Raw genomic sequence first — 17885 nt, 5'->3', positions numbered from 1 at the left:
AAGCACGAATTAAAAAGAATTTATCTTCAAGAGACTATTTTTATAATTCTCGATCATTTCAAGCCTCAATACTAAGAACCAAGTGCTAGCCACAAAACCAGCTAATTTTTCAACCTTTTGTTCTGAGACTTCAAGATTCAATTCATCACATTCAGTGTTTTCAAAGACGAACAATTTCATTAAAAATATTTACTTCTCAAACACAAATTCAAGCTGGGATTAACTGAATATGTATATATGCATGATTTTTTTTTTTTTTTATTTTGCATGAATGAATGAAATGCGTACATCCTCCTAACCCCAAACTTAAAGATTTGCTTGTCCCGAAGCAAAGAGCTAATGAATGCATGATAGATTATTTTGACAAAATTATAAAATGCATGAATATGCAACCAACCCACAACAGAAAGGAATGCTTGTCCCTAAGCATCAGAGTAAAATAAGGAATAAGAAAGATCTCACTGTGGTGGAAAATCATCTGGATACCGTTGAATGTGCCATTGATACATTTGATCAACCATGTAATTATAATGCTGCTGGCGTTCATCCATTTGTTTCAGCCGGTTATCCATTGATTGAATAGCTGCTAGGATAGCAGCATTGTCCACCTCAGGTCCAGGATGTAGAGGGGGTTGTTCAGGAGCTGCTTCCTCATCTGCTGGAGGTAGGTCCTCTAATGGCTCCAGTGGAAACTGCCGTGTAGCCCGGTTCTTCACGGTGTATGTTGGATTTGGTAACTGGTGGTGCACTCCCGACTGGGTTACTACAAAGTAGTATTTATCATCTTCATCTTTCGCAATGCAGTTCATAGAAGAGCAGGTAGCAAAATTAATAGTACGGCTTCCAGGGAGTGGTTCTAACTGGTCCAGCCAAGCGTGATAGCCAAGGTGTTTGGCTATAGTGGTAATGAGGTCGCCATTCACAATCGCACCGTGGCTGGTATTGGAAATACTCTGGAACTGTCGTGCCAAATGACTGCCAGAATCAATAGGCTCCTCTCTGTTTTCCATCATAGCCCATAAAAGTAAAAGGTCGCTCAAACGAACCTTTCCTTCAGAATCACCTCGGGCCAAAACAGTAGAGGCAATAAAGCGGTGCATAATACGGATGGCGGGATGGCGGAAAGCAGAGGAATTACATTTTCCAGCGACCCAATTACTTGTACCTGTCAAACTATACCAAAAAGAACCAGGGTTGAAAGAACTTGGGGTTCTCGTGCTCCCTCCAGTGGGAAATCCAAAAATATTATTGAACTGAGCCAGGGTTAATTCGTGTTCTTGGTTAAACATACGGAAAGAAATCAAACCTTCAGAACAATTTGGCCCAGATAATATTTCCGTGTGGAGAGAGCTCAAGAACTCAAGAACTAGTCGAGGATAAACAACATCATTATGCATGGTAGCAAAGGTTGTCCACCCAATGTTAGTTAACATGAAATTGATATCAGCACGTAAACCCAACTTACAAATAAATGGGAAGTCGAGATACCTGGTAGGATGGATAGTGCGGAAGCGTAATACCTCGTTCCGCTCACGCTGTTCATCGTTCCGATAGAACCTCGGAGGAAGGTGCGGAATTTCACTTGCTTCTTCCTCGTAACTGTGGGTATCGGAAGCGGTGGAGGACGAACCAACGGTACGGGTGCGCTTGGGAGCCATGGATGAACGGAAGGAGTGAATGTGGGAGGAAGAGGGAAAAAGAGGAAGAAGAAGTGAGAAGCTAGGGTTTGGGAGGGAAGAAAAGAGAGAATGGGCAGAGTTCTTAAGTTTGAGAGAAGTGAGAATGTAAAAGGAGGGGGAAAAATATATAAGGGAAAGGGGAATTTCAAAAATCACGGGTTGTATCTGTTGAGCGTCAGCAGGGAATCACGGGCGTGATTGGAAATCACGGCCGTGATTCTCTTTGTGAGTTTTCAAAAATTCAAACAGAGGAGATCACGCCCGTGATTTATAATCACGGTCGTGATTCTCTCTGGGGTTTTCCAAAAATTTTCCAGAGAAGATCACGCCCGTGATTTAGAATCACGGTCGTGATTCTCTCTGGAACTCTGAAATTTTATTTTATTATTTTATTATTATTATTATTATTATTTTATTATTATTATTTTTTTTTTTTTTTATTTTTTTTTTTATTTTTTTTTTCATGATGCTTGAGTAGGTTCCTGAAGAACCATAGAGTATAATTTTTCTAAGTGTTCCCCATGGAAATATAACTTCAATCTCTGTGCATTGACCTTGAATATGTCGCCTTTATCGTTTCTGATTTCTACAGCTCCATAGGGATATACTTTTTGAACTGTAAAAGGCCCTGACCATCTTGACTTCAATTTTCCAGGAAACAATCTGAGTCTGGAATTAAATAATAGCACCGAGTCCCCTTGCTTGAATTCTCTTCTATGTATATGCTTGTCATGCCACCTCTTTGTTCTTTCTTTGTAAATCTTAGCATTTTCATATGAGTCTAATCTGATTTCATCAAGCTCATTGAGTTCCAATTTCCTTTTTTCTCCAGCATCCTTTAGGTCATAGTTGAAGTATTTTATTGCCCACAAAGCCTTGTGTTCTAGCTCTACAGGAAGATGGCAAGATTTGCCATAAATCAGCCTAAATGGAGACATGCCAATAGGTGTTTTGTAAGCAGTCCTGTAGGCCCAAAGAGCTTCATCTAATCTTAAAGACCAGTCCTTTCTTGTTGTAGATACAGTCTTCTCAAGAATCTTTTTGATTTCTCTGTTGGATATTTCTACCTGTCCACTTGTTTGAGGGTGATAAGGTGTACCAACCTTGTGAGTGACTCCATACTTTTTTAAGAGAGATTCAAACTTTCTTTCAATAAAATGTGAGCCTCCATCACTGATCACAGCTCTTGGGACCCCAAATCTTGGAAATATAATTCTTTTGAAGAGTTTAATGACAGTATTTGAATCACTCGTTTGAGCGGGAATCGCTTCTACCCACTTGGACACATAATCAACTGCAACTAATATGAACTTGTAACCTTTAGAACTTGGGAATGGTCCCATGTAATCTACTCCCCATACATCAAAAATTTCTACTTCTAAAATCCCATTTAATGGCATTTCATGTTTCCTGGATATATTCCCTGATCTTTGGCATTGGTCACAAGAATTTACCATCTTCCAAGTATCCTTAAATAAGTTTGGCCAGTAAAAACCAGATTGTAGAATTTTAGCTGCAGTTTTTGACGTACTAGCATGCCCTCCATATGCGGAAGAATGACATGAGTGAATGATGTGAGGAGCTTCTTCTTCTGAGATACACCTTCTGTAGATACCATCTCTACACCTCTTATATAGGTAAGGTTCATCCCAAATAAAGCTGTTAAGGTCACTAAAGAATTTCTTCTTTTGTTGATAATTAAAGTCTTCAGGAAGGACTCCACATGCTAAGTAATTCACATAATCTGCATACCAGGGACTGTTTTTCACAACAACTGCTAAAAGCTTTTCGTCTGGGAAGCTGTCATTAATAGGGAGTTCCTCCTTTGTTGCTTGGTCTTGTGGAAGTCGAGAGAGATGATCAGCTACTACATTTTCTACTCCCTTTCTGTCCACAATCTCTAAATCAAATTCTTGTAAAAGGAGAATCCATCTGAGGAGCCTAGGTTTAGCATCCTTTTTATTAAAAAGATACTTTAGGGCAGAGTGATCTGTGTAAACAATAACCTTAGACCCCACAAGATAAGATCTGAACTTTTCAAAAGCATAGACGACTGCTAACAATTCTTTTTCTGTTGTTGCATAATTGGCTTGGGCTTCATCAAGAGTCTTGCAGGCATAGTATATAGCATGAACCTTCTTGTCCTTTCTTTGTCCCAATACAGCTCCTATAGCATAGTCACTTGCATCACACATGATTTCAAAAGGAAGGCTCCAGTCAGGAGTTTGCAGAATAGGAGCTGTAGTGAGAGCTTCTTTCAACCTGTAGAATGCATTCTTACAAGAAACATCAAAGTTAAAAGGTACCTCTTTCACAAGTAGATTAGATAATGGTTTAGAGATTTTTGAAAAATCTTTAATAAACCTTCGGTAGAAACCGGCATGCCCTAAGAAACTTCTAACACCTTTAACATCAATTGGAAGAGGCAATTTATCAATTACTTCTATTTTTGCTCTATCTACCTCAATTCCTCTCCCAGATATTAGGTGTCCTAAGACAATTCCTTCTTGTACCATAAAATGACATTTTTCCCAATTTAAGACTAAATTCACTTCAGAGCAACGCTGCAATACTTTAGTTAGATTTAATAGACAGTCATCAAAGGAAATACCATAAACTGAAAAGTCATCCATGAAAACTTCCATCTCTTTTTCTAATAAATCACTAAAGATTGCAGTCATACATCTTTGAAAGGTAGCAGGTGCATTACATAGGCCAAAAGGCATTCTCCTATAAGCAAAAGTACCATAGGGACATGTAAAAGTAGTTTTCTCTTGGTCTAATGGATGAATAGGGATTTGATGAAAACCGGAGTATCCGTCCAAATAACAAAAGTATGAATGCATTGCTAACCTTTCAAGCATTTGATCAATAAAAGGTAAGGGAAAGTGATCCTTTCTAGTGGCATTATTTAATTTTCTATAATCAACACACATACGCCACCCAGTCACAGTTCTTGTGGGAATTAGTTCATTATTATCATTTTTAACTACTGTCATCCCACCTTTCTTAGGAACCACATGAACTGGACTTACCCAAGGACTATCAGATATAGCATAAATTACCTTAGCATCCAATAATTTCAAAATTTCTTTCTTTACCTCTTCTTTCATCTTGGGATTTAGTCTTCTTTGAGCTTCAACAGAAGGTTTGGATCCTTCCTCCAAGAAGATGCGATGCATACAAAATGAAGAACTAATTCCCTTTATATCAGCCATAGTATATCCAATAACTTTTCTAAATTTTCTCAACTCATTGAGAAGTTTTTCAGTTTCTTTTTCATTTAAAGCTGAATTTACTATGACTGGATAAGTGGAATTAGCCCCCAAAAACTCATACCTTAAAGATGAAGGAAGTGGTTTAAGTTCTAACTTTGGAGAGTTTTCTTCTTGCCAATCTGTTGAAGACTCAAGAAGACTTTCTACTAGAGGATCTTTTTCTTTACACGGGGGACTTGAATCGATCAAGCAAGCATAATTAGGTTGAATCCCCTCAAGATCTATGTGCTTTCCTCCAACTAGAAAATTCTCCAAGGGATCCCTCAAAATAGATCTCATGACTTCTTCCTCCATGTCTTTAGGCAATATATCAACCCTGCAGCAAATATTTTCAAGAGAAGGTTGTCTAACAGATTTAGCAATATTAAATTCCATTGTTTCATCATTAATGGATAAGGACAATTTTCCATGTTTGACATCTACTATCACGCCTGCTGTAGCCAAAAATGGTCTACCTAGTATGATTGGTATTTGTTTGTCCTCTTCCATTTCTAAAACAACAAAATCTCCCGGAATTAAAAATTTACCTATCTTAACTGGAACATCTTCTAAAATTCCTATGGGATATTTTATAGATCTATCTGCTAACTGGATTGACATTGCTGTAGGCTTTAATTCTCCCATATCTAATTTCTTGCAAATTGATAAAGGCATTAAACTGATACTTGCCCCAAGGTCACATAAGGCTTTTTCAAACCTTAGATTTCCAATGAGACAAGGTATAGAGAAACTACCAGGATCCTTAAGTTTTTTGGGCAAATTATGATGGATCAATGTAACAGTCTCTCTATCATCCAATTTCCTTCGGTTGGCTAAAAGATCCTTAAGAAATTTAGCATATGTAGGCATCTGTTGTAGAGCTTCTACAAATGGAATGTTTACATACACTTGTTTGATCATATTTAAAATTTTTTCAAATTGTCTATCAAGTTTAGTCCTTGCTAACCTTTGAGGAAAAGGGATTGGAGGGTGATAAACAGTTTGAGGCTTTGATGAAGATACTTTTTCTTTTTCTAATCTCTCTTTTTCAGGTTTTTCAACCATAGGAGAAGCGTCTTCATCAATCTCAATATTATCATTTTGATTAGACACAGGTCTGTCTAATTTCTTCCCACTCCTTAAAGTAACAGCATTAACATTTTCAGCTGGGTTTGCAACTGTTTTACCTGGGAACTTACCTGGAGAATTGTTTGAACTAGGCATCAACTGTGCAATTTGATTTTCCAGCATCTTGTTGTGGAGAGTAATATTCTCAACCTTGACAGCAAGGTTTTGAATAGAATTTGCCATTGAATCATTGGTCTGTTTTTGATTAGTGACAAAATTCTCCATAAGGTTTTCTAATCTTGAAACACTTTGTTGAATTGAGGGTGTCTGTACTGGATTTCCTTCCCCATTAATGAAGTGATTGGACGGACGGAAATTAGGTTGCTGATTGCTAGTTCCTTGAACTGGGTTATTCTTCCAAGAAAAGTTAGGATGATTCTTCCAACCAGGGTTGTATGTGTTGGAATATGGATTACTCTTCTCTCTTCGAGGAGTGTCATAGAAATTATGAGAAGCTGCCACCTGTTCAGTAGTATCTTCTTTTTCTCCAGTAAAAATTGAGGTACAATCTACTGCAGTGTGCCCTTGTTCCCTACAAAGGTCACATACTTGATTTGTAGCCACTGAATTAACCTTAGCTTTTTCCATCTTGTCTAATCTTTGATTAAGAGTATCAAATTTTGCTAAGAGTAACTCAATATTGTTCACTTCATATCGCCCTGATCGAAGCCGTATCCGATCAAATAAAAACAATTAAATGTAGTACTAGGAAGTGACTCCTAGGTCGTTCTCTCAAGGAATAATGCATTTAAGCCATAGGATTCAAGCAACGGAAATTAAAATAGAGGGGGGGGGGGGTTTTTGATTGAAAAAGAAACAAATAAATGGTAACCAAACGGTAACAAACAATAAACTAAACAGTTGGATTCCTTAACTAGATAGCTTGACCTCTTATCCTCAATTAATCTAAACATGCAAGTTACTGAGTTAAATCACATTCGAGCTCCTAATTAACCAACTAAGCGAAGATTAATTAAGAATTAAACAAAGTAAGTTGCAGTTAAGCACTTACACAACCCACTTCAATTCTCTATTTGTAAATCTCATCACAATTCACATAATCTCGTTAACTAAGCGAAAACCCAATTATATGACTTGTGAAATTAATAATGATTCGTCAATTAACTAAGCGAAAATCTAAGAACCATTCATTAAGAACTCAAATAGAGATTATGGAATGTAATTCAACTCAAAAACAACATTAAAACACCATTAACCTCAAAGAGACATTGCTATCCACATTAAGAAATCCAACCAAAGCTACTTAGCTACTCATAGCATTAGCTAGTAAATTAAATCCTAAGCTAATCAACTTTAAAGCCATAAATTTGAAATTAAATTCGTGTGCAGCAGCAAAGTAAAAGTAGCAACAACCTAACACAATAAAATGCAGATAACACAATAAGTAAAATAGATTGGCTCCTTGTTCGGATTGTAACTCTCTTATCCTTGGTTCACAATAAGATTGCTCTATTAACTACTTAATCCTTGTTCCATCCGAGTTAACCAACTAAGCGAAGATTAACTCAAGATTTCCCTACACGAATTAAGCAAACGTATACAACATCAACCTCTTCACAGATTAAGCAACTGTGTCATTAAGCATAGCCCATTAAGCATGGACATACTAATATAGAGGTTGAATGAAGAAGAACAAAGTAGAACAGAGACACACAAACATACCCAACCTCAAACAGAGATTACAATCCATAACAAGAAGCCAACCCAAAGGTTTTAGCCTTCCATTAAATTTGAACTAGAAATGAAAATGCAAGGAAAATGAAAATGCATTAAATCAAGTTAAAGAGTACTACAATCTAGCCTTCCATGGAGGAGGCAAAGAACAGAATTAAAATGCATACAAAAGGAAAGGACAATAAAACATAAACTACAACTACAACAGAGAAAATAAACTCAAAGAAAACAAAGAGAAGGGAGGAAGAAGAACACCCAAGAGTAACTTATTTGAAGGTGTATTCAGGGATGTCTTACAATGGGAGAGTGAAGGCCTATTTATAGCCTTCATATAACACATAAGAAATATAAAATAATGGAAAAAGCTTAGACAAAACGAAATGGGAGAGTTGGTGGGATGAGTTGGATTCCATATTCTTTTCCGCACCGAGTTGTTTTCCACCGAATTAGACCTTCTAGATGATCGAATTGGCCGACGGCGCCTTCTGCAAATATTTAGGTCTTTGTCTTAGCTTTCCAGGGCCACCGAGTTTGCACCATTTGGATCACTACAGCCCAAGTTATGCCCTGAAGACCGAGACATGTTCATCAGCCCAAAAACAGCGAAAATTTAGAATAATAATTCCCAACTATCCAATTTGGCCCAACAACACACATATCTATCTAAATCCTATAATTAACCATGAATGGAATGTAAAATAGCTAAATTGAAGGATAAGATACATATCAAATTATGACTTATCAAATACCCCCACACTTAGCTTTTTGCACTCCCGGGCAAAATCAAATCACGAAACAACCCAACAAGAGAAACATAAGGAAGAGAAGATTTTGTTAACCAGTACGAATCCAAGGAAAATGTAAGGAACAAATAACTTGTACACTTTCAGTCAAAGCAACCAAATATCCATGAACATCATTGAAATACCTCAAAACATGATAAGCACATCAATCAGTTCAAGAGGTGAATCAAAAGCAACCAAACCTCACAGGATCACTCAAGTGTATCTCTCAAGTGTAGAGTGTATAAGGTAAATGAAATTCCGCTCAATGCACTCAAGAAAGCAAGCAACACACAAGACTTGGCAAGCCTCTACAATCAAACACTCGAAAACATATACATATTCAGATCAAAAGGACTTTTCAGGGTTGTAATGGGGCCAAGGATAAGGGAGGATAAAATATGGATGAGAAGCTGAAAGCTAAAGAGAATAGAGGAGCAATGGGGAACAAGTGAAAATACAATAAAAACACACCCAAAACCCCTAATTCTAATCCTCTTCTTGACTCCACCAAACACTTTTATTTACTATTTTTTTTTTCTTTTCTTATCTTGTCTCTTTTTTTTTTTTCATTTTTTTTTTTCGAATTTGATAATGATTTTTTTTTTCTATTTTTCTATTTTTTTTTTTTTTTTTTTGCAAGAGACAAGATATTAAACATATTTACACAATAAAAAGTACAAGGAGCCAATAAAATCAACTAGCCAATTCACATGAATCCAATGAGCACACACGCCCCCACACTTGTTCCCAAAACAATTCCAAAGCTCCAAAATTCCCTAAGGTTAAGGTAATCATGGTTTTTCACTTAAGGCTAATGATGAGCTTCAAAACAAAGAAAAGGGATAAACATAGGCTCAAAGGGGCTATCAAGGGGTTAAATCAAGGTAAGCTTATTTGGCTAGAGGATCAAGAACAAAATTGCCTTTATCACTTCCATACATGCATATCAATCAAGAATCATCAAAAAGAGTCAAGCCAAGGCACATGTGCAAGCAGTCAAGAGGCATAAAATTTCCAAGAAAGAATCATGAAGGCTCCAATCCTCACACAGGGTATATAATTCACTTTCAAAACAACCTCTCAAACCTCAAGATAAACTCAACATGCCAAGAAATACAAGAATTCAGTCCATGAAATATTCGGAAACTCAAAACCAAGAGTGAAACAAGTATTTATTACCTATACAGATCCAAGAATTCACAAGGAAAACCAAAAACGTAAAAAATAACAAAAGACCAAAAGACGTAAAAAATAACAAAAGACCAAAACATGATTACTGTTAAGTGCTACTCATCGCCATAACATGATTCAAACTAACACATAACACAACACTAAAATTATTCAGATTTGTTTTTTTTTCATTTTTTTACATCACTCCAAACTGAAATAAAACACAACTGAACACATAAACATACTGAGAATTTATTCCACCCAACACACACACACAAACTAGAATCCTAAGACAAAAAACCATTATTCCCCGGCAACGGCGCCAAATTTGATCGAAGCCGTATCCGATCAAATAAAAACAATTAAATGTAGTACTAGGAAGTGACTCCTAGGTCGTTCTCTCAAGGAATAATGCATTTAAGCCATAGGATTCAAGCAACGGAAATTAAAATAGAGGGGGGGGGGGGTTTTGATTGAAAAAGAAACAAATAAATGGTAACCAAACGGTAACAAACAATAAACTAAACAGTTGGATTCCTTAACTAGATAGCTTGACCTCTTATCCTCAATTAATCTAAACATGCAAGTTACTGAGTTAAATCACATTCGAGCTCCTAATTAACCAACTAAGCGAAGATTAATTAAGAATTAAACAAAGTAAGTTGCAGTTAAGCACTTACACAACCCACTTCAATTCTCTATTTGTAAATCTCATCACAATTCACATAATCTCGTTAACTAAGCGAAAACCCAATTATATGACTTGTGAAATTAATAATGATTCGTCAATTAACTAAGCGAAAATCTAAGAACCATTCATTAAGAACTCAAATAGAGATTATGGAATGTAATTCAACTCAAAAACAACATTAAAACACCATTAACCTCAAAGAGACATTGCTATCCACATTAAGAAATCCAACCAAAGCTACTTAGCTACTCATAGCATTAGCTAGTAAATTAAATCCTAAGCTAATCAACTTTAAAGCCATAAATTTGAAATTAAATTCGTGTGCAGCAGCAAAGTAAAAGTAGCAACAACCTAACACAATAAAATGCAGATAACACAATAAGTAAAATAGATTGGCTCCTTGTTCGGATTGTAACTCTCTTATCCTTGGTTCACAATAAGATTGCTCTATTAACTACTTAATCCTTGTTCCATCCGAGTTAACCAACTAAGCGAAGATTAACTCAAGATTTCCCTACACGAATTAAGCAAACGTATACAACATCAACCTCTTCACAGATTAAGCAACTGTGTCATTAAGCATAGCCCATTAAGCATGGACATACTAATATAGAGGTTGAATGAAGAAGAACAAAGTAGAACAGAGACACACAAACATACCCAACCTCAAACAGAGATTACAATCCATAACAAGAAGCCAACCCAAAGGTTTTAGCCTTCCATTAAATTTGAACTAGAAATGAAAATGCAAGGAAAATGAAAATGCATTAAATCAAGTTAAAGAGTACTACAATCTAGCCTTCCATGGAGGAGGCAAAGAACAGAATTAAAATGCATACAAAAGGAAAGGACAATAAAACATAAACTACAACTACAACAGAGAAAATAAACTCAAAGAAAACAAAGAGAAGGGAGGAAGAAGAACACCCAAGAGTAACTTATTTGAAGGTGTATTCAGGGATGTCTTACAATGGGAGAGTGAAGGCCTATTTATAGCCTTCATATAACACATAAGAAATATAAAATAATGGAAAAAGCTTAGACAAAACGAAATGGGAGAGTTGGTGGGATGAGTTGGATTCCATATTCTTTTCCGCACCGAGTTGTTTTCCACCGAATTAGACCTTCTAGATGATCGAATTGGCCGACGGCGCCTTCTGCAAATATTTAGGTCTTTGTCTTAGCTTTCCAGGGCCACCGAGTTTGCACCATTTGGATCACTACAGCCCAAGTTATGCCCTGAAGACCGAGACATGTTCATCAGCCCAAAAACAGCGAAAATTTAGAATAATAATTCCCAACTATCCAATTTGGCCCAACAACACACATATCTATCTAAATCCTATAATTAACCATGAATGGAATGTAAAATAGCTAAATTGAAGGATAAGATACATATCAAATTATGACTTATCACGCCCCGGAGTTCCTTTCCTTGCTGTGACTTCTCTTTCACTGTATTGGCTGTGATTTGAGGCTACATTTTCCAAAATAATCATGCAGTCATTAATAGGTTTCCCCATGAAAGATCCTCCAGCTGCTGAGTCTAATATCATGGTGCTTTGTTGGTCCAATCCTTCAAAGAAAAATTGGATGGTAAGCCAACGGTTGAAGCCATGTTGTGGGCATGCTTGAAGATATCCTTTGAACCGCTCCCATGCTTCATAAATAGTCTCTCCAGTGCCTTGTTGGAAATTAGTGATTTTCTTCCTCAATTCTTTAGTTTTAGAAGGAGGAAAGAATTTCTCTAGAAAAGCTCTTTCACATAATTCCCAAGTTGCTATCTTTTCTCTAGGCACTGTTCTTAGCCACACCTTTGCCTTATATCTCAAGGTGAGTGAGAATAAGCGGAGTCGCATTCCATCAGAAACTTCATCATCAAATTGCTGGGTCTCACAGATTTCCAAGAACCCCTCTAAGTGGTCATTAGGATCTTCTGATGGTAGTCCTCCAAAGGTGTTCTGTTTGAGCATATTCACCAGAGAAGCTGGTACAGTAGCTCCAGTTTGCATCTCCCCTCCAGGTATCCCACGAGCTACGGGTGCAGAGTAATCCCGAAGCGGTAAATTATCTCGTTGTGCAGCCATGTCAAATTCTCTAGAAAGGTTTCTTTTCCTTCTCAGGAGAGTTCTTTCAATCTCAGGATCAAGTGGTGTTGGTTTCCCAAGACGTAGAGATCTCTTTTGCATTAACCCTAAGGCACTGCAAAAAAAAAAGAAAGTGACCCGTGAAATCTGAATTGGAGAAGTAAACACTAAAAAATTATTTATTTATTTAATTTTTTTTAATTTTTTTTTTTTTTAAAAAAATTCGAATTAAAATAATTGTAATTTAAATCAAGAGACGTAGTCCCCGGCAACGGCGCCAAAAACTTGATGTATGGAAAACCGCAAGTGTACGGTTGTCGTCAAGTAATAAATATCGAATCACAGGGACTACGTGTTTGACCTAGAATTACTAGTATTTTAATTTGAATTTTAAAACAGATGGAATTTTTGTTTTGAGATGATAAGATCAGATTCGATGGTAAAAGAGATAGTAATGCAATTAATGAATAAGATAAAACTTTAAGATAAGATAAGGAGATTTCCGGGAATCTAGGGTTCGCACAAAGAGTTCCAACATTATTGAATTATTATTTTCATTAATTAATTCTATTCCATCTTGAAGGTAGTCTTAACCTAATTTAATCCTTGCACCTTCTCAGGCTACGAGGACGTGTTTAATTAAAATTAATCTCTACTCTCGTGGTAATTACGTTCAATTAAACCCATTAAGATCTTTGTTAATCTATTGCTCCTCGAAAGCTTAAATCAACTCTCGTGATTTAACACTCAAGTCTGTTCCTTTAGGTTCCGATAATTAGGTTCTCCTCTCAGTTCATCCCTAATTATCTATGATTATGAAAATTAAGATTAATTGTTTATCATAATTATAATCAAGTTCTCCTCTCAGTTCATCCTTAATTAATGTTATTATGAAAACAATAATATTAAAGTTCATATATAAAATATAAAAGAACAGATCAAGAATTGGAATAAAATTAAGAAACTGAATAATGCATTAATAAAGAGGTTCTCAGAGGCTAAGCCCTGATCCCAGAAAAAGGGAAACTACTCACAGGAGTTCATAGTAGTTCTCCAAGAAAAAAAGAATAAAAGAAAAGCAAACCTTAGAGTCGATGGCACAGGCGCCCAACCTTCTCCAAGTGTCAAAAAACTAAAAAAAACTGTCTCCGAAACAAAAAAATCCCCGTTCTAGGCTAACCTCATCTAATTTATAACCTAAAAGGGTAAAAAGGTAAAACTACCAAGATAAAAAATTACAAAGATAAAATAAAAATAAAACATAAAACTTAAAAAGCTGGGACGCGAAGTGAATCACGGCCGTGACTGAGAATCACGACCGTGATCTTCTCTGGAGCACATCTATGAAGGGTCAGTGGCGTTCATGGGTGTGATTGGGAGTCACGGCCGTGATTTTCTCTGGTGAATCACGGGCGTGATTTAGAATCACGGCCGTGATTTTCCCTGTAGCTCAGCATTTCCTCTTTAATTCTTAAATCTTGATCCTGCTCAGAGAAAACACAACACATACCAAGAAAAGCATAAAATAGGAAAATGATATAAAAATTTATTAAAAACATGAAAGATATGCATGATTATGCTATGAATTCTTGTGAATTAAAGTGCTAAAATACGAGTAAAATTCACAACATCAAATAACCCCAAACTTGAACTTTTGTTTGTCCTCAAACAATAATTAGCACTTTGAAAAAAAAATTCATCAAGAATTAACTGAGCATTTAAAATCTTCACTCTTAGTCTCACAAGGTCCAATTAGAATCTTAATCTTTCATTACTAGCGCCAACTCTTAGTTTCTAAGAGTTTCATGATGTCAAATCTTGTAAAGCTCATTAGTCGAACGAAGATAATTTAACAGAAATAATTTTTCAATGCTTGTGACACAAATAGGGGTAATATTTTTATTTTTGTTTTTGTCTCACCTGTCGCCACCGGCCCGAAACGGGCTTTCGGCATTCGCGAAGGATGGTTGGACTCGTTTATTTGTTTAAAAAATGTGGATTGCTAGAATGACTTATTCTCAAACTGAGACCTCATCAAACGAGCAATTTTATTAAAAGGCTCACCAATCCATATTAATCCCAAGCGGGACCCTCCATGGATTAGTGGTTTTCGCAAAAGGAGGGTTCGTGGAGTCGCCACCAATGTTTTACTCAAAACATTGGAAAAAGGGATAAGGCAATTGATTTAAAAATCAACTTTGGCCACTACAACCAGAGTTGGGTAAGGGAGTCGGTTACGCGTGGGGAAGGTGTTAGCACCCCACGGCGCCCCTTTCGGGTTCCCTATGACAGATTATTTTTAAAAGAACAGTATAAAATTACTAAATTACCCCTATTTATTCTAAGCAATTATAAATTGACTATCTACATGATGACAGTTTAAATATGCACACAGAAAGCAGTAAAAGGAAGGATTGAAGGGAAACCTCTTGAAGCGTGCTTTTATATATTGCAAAGAACTGGGAAGCGTTTTGGCGTTCCCTCGCTCTACAAGCCCGCTCCTCGCTCTCCTAGAACAAAATTTTAACTAAGGGAATCAAAAAGATTTCCCCTCGACTAGGTTCGATCCTCAAGCAAAATGGCTCGGGGCTCAAGAACTTCGTCGGATCAACTCTCCGAGTGATTTCTAGGGCAGAACACTGCTCAAAAACCCCAGAATACTCAAGGAGAGGGTTGGAACTATCTAAAAAAGTGTGGAATGACGTCCAATTGACGTCATATTTATAGGGAATAGGCGCAATACGGCCTACAGGGGCAATACGGCCGTATTGAAATTTTTGAACTTCAATACGGTCGTATTGAAGTTCAATACGGTCGTATTGAAATTCAGAAATTTCAATACGACCGTATTGAGTTCGCTGCGGTTGTATTGAAGTGTCAATACGGTCGTATTGACTTCAGTACGACCGTATTGAAGTGTCAATACGGTCGTATTGACTTCAGTACGGCCGTATTGAAGTTTCAGAAACTTCAATACGCCGTATTGAGTTTCGCTGCGGCCGTATTGAAGCTTCAATACGGCCGTATTAAGTTCAGTACGGCCGTATTGGGCTTTTTCCCTCCACTTCCTTATTTTGAGCTATTCTAAGACCTCTAGACCTACAGAGAACCCTCCTAGGGCCTTCGAGGAGTCCTTCTGGCTGATTATCCTTCAGTCTTCGAGAGTCTTCAAGCTTTATTTCCGACCCGGACAATTTTAGGGGTCTACAGCTGCCCCCCCTTTACTTAGTCGGACGGCCTTTTGGTGTATCGGCTGACAAGTAAAGGAGTTGACCCAATTGTCCGGGTATTGTGCCGACCTTCTGACTTGTAGCGTCTTCCGGTGGAAAAATGTTGAGTAGCCTCTCCAGGTGGGTGCATACCTCGGCGCTTCTGACATCCTCGGTAGCTGAGTTTACCTTCTCCAAGGTCAACTTCACTCGACGCCCGAGCCGGAAGTTGGACATCAACGCGCCTCTGATGACGCTGATGGTTGAGTACCGCCTCTCCAGGCTTAGCTTCACTCTTTGTTCGAGCCGGAAGCTAAGTATCCTTGTGACGACGGTGAGCAGTGTGAGCTTTGCCTCTCCAGGCCTTGCTTTGCTTGTTGCCCAAGCTGGAAGCTGTAAGTACCGTCTCTCCAGGCTTAACTTCACTCTTTGTTCGAGCCGGAAGCTGAGTACCCTTGTGACAACGGTAAGCAGTGTGAGTTTTGCCTCTCCAGGCCTTGCTTTGCTTGTTGCCCAAGCTGGAAGCTGTAAGTACCGTCTCTCCAGGCTTAACTTCACTCTTTGTTCGAGCCGGAAGCTGAGTACCCTTGTGACAACGGTAAGCAGTGTGAGTTTTGCCTCTCCAGGCCTTGCTTTGCTTGTTGCCCAAGCTGGAAGCTGTAAGTACCGTCTCTCCAGGCTTAGCTTCACTCTTTGTTTGAGCCGGAAGCTAAGTACCTTTGTGACAACGGTAAGCGGTGAGTACCCCTTTTCCAGAGATAGCTTCGCTCATTGCCCGAGCCGGAAGCTGCATACCTCCGTGTTTGTGACGACGGGGTAGCGTGAATATCTCCTTTCCAGGGATTCGTGATGATTTTGTCTCCACAGTCCACGATGCTGCTTCGACGGTTGTTTTTTGATTTTGTGCCACTAAGGGCTGGATAACGCAGGGATCCGTCTAGGGGATGTGCAATTACTCATAGGTTCTTGTGTCCCAACTTTCCATTGCGTAGTTGGTGCCCACTGGGGAATTTCTGATTCCTTAGGGATGCAGACACAAAGATGCTCTTTCTGGTGTGAGCGGTGCCTTATGATTGGCTGACGTCCTTTCGACGTTGGTGGAGTATCCCGGTTATCCTTGTTCGGGTGTCTCTTTCGGTTTTCTGATTTTGCTGCCTCTGTGTAGGCTGTTATCCACTGGGGGATTTTGTCGTTGATTTTGATTAGCCTCTTCTGTTAGGCGTATCAGCTTGACGTTCAATGATTGGCTGAGAGCCAGATTCCACTTGGGGAATGATTATTGATTGATTTTTTTTATTTTTTCTCCTTCTGCAGGGATGCCTCTTGAGTAGGCAACTGGGGATTTGGGGATCTTATGTATCCCAGAGTATTATTTAGGAAGCCTCTACAGGCTTAGCCTCACTCGACACTTGAGTTGGAGAGCTATCTTCACTGAGGAAGTTTAAGTCCTTTGACTTGGATATTCTGCTTGGGTGATCGTACTTCCATTGGGAATGTCATCGATCTTGCTTTGATAGCTCTTGCTGGGGATTTTGAGTCCAAGAGCGTGAGTTGAGGTTTCTCTGGGGAGTATTATTTCTGCGAGCCTCTCCAGGCTCAATTTATTCTGTGCAAACTGATTGTTGGATTTTCTGTATCCTTGCCTTTTTTATTTTTTGGCTTTTTCTGTATTTTGCCTTTTTTATGTTTTTGGCTTTTGCTGTACAGAATTTAAATTGCTAAAGAAATTAAATTCAGTTATTATGAGAGAGTATTATTTCGGCGAGCCTCTCCAGGCTCAGTTATTTTGAGAGTATTCTTTCGGCAAGCCTCTCCAGGCTCAATTATTCTGTATGATGCTGCTGATTTTCTGAATCTTTGTATTTTGCTTGCTGCTGTCATACACAAGCAATTTTCTATTTTTCTATTTTATGCAGTTGCCTCATGATAAGGTCTTTGAATGTGCAACTAATGTGTGTGTGATGCACAAATGCAATACAATTTTTTATTTTTGTTCATTTATTTAGAAAAGTGAGTGGCTCTCCCTATCCTCTTCTTTTTGGAGGACTTTCTGTCATTGACGCGAGGGAGTATTTTTGTGAGCCTTTATGCAAGGGATTATGGATTTTACAGGAACCCCTCCAATTTTCTTTTATTGACCGATTATTAAAAGTTTCGTACAATTTTTAGAAACATCAATTTAAA

At 37.9% G+C, this 17885-nt stretch overlaps 1 non-coding gene across 1 annotated transcript; it reads left to right on the top strand.

Annotated features, from left to right (window-relative positions):
• Positions 1 to 12016: 12016 nt before the first annotated feature.
• Positions 12017 to 12123, top strand: LOC145957626 (small nucleolar RNA R71). The gene has a single exon (XR_014433669.1). It is a non-coding gene; the product is annotated as a small nucleolar RNA R71 (small nucleolar RNA).
• Positions 12124 to 17885: the final 5762 nt, after the last annotated feature.

Source organism: Cajanus cajan, chromosome 4 (assembly GCF_000230855.2).
Source record: "Cajanus cajan strain Asha chromosome 4, NIPB_CcT2T_4, whole genome shotgun sequence".
Classification (NCBI taxonomy): Eukaryota; Viridiplantae; Streptophyta; class Magnoliopsida; order Fabales; family Fabaceae; genus Cajanus; species Cajanus cajan.
This window is presented reverse-complemented; position numbering and strand designations above follow the sequence as displayed.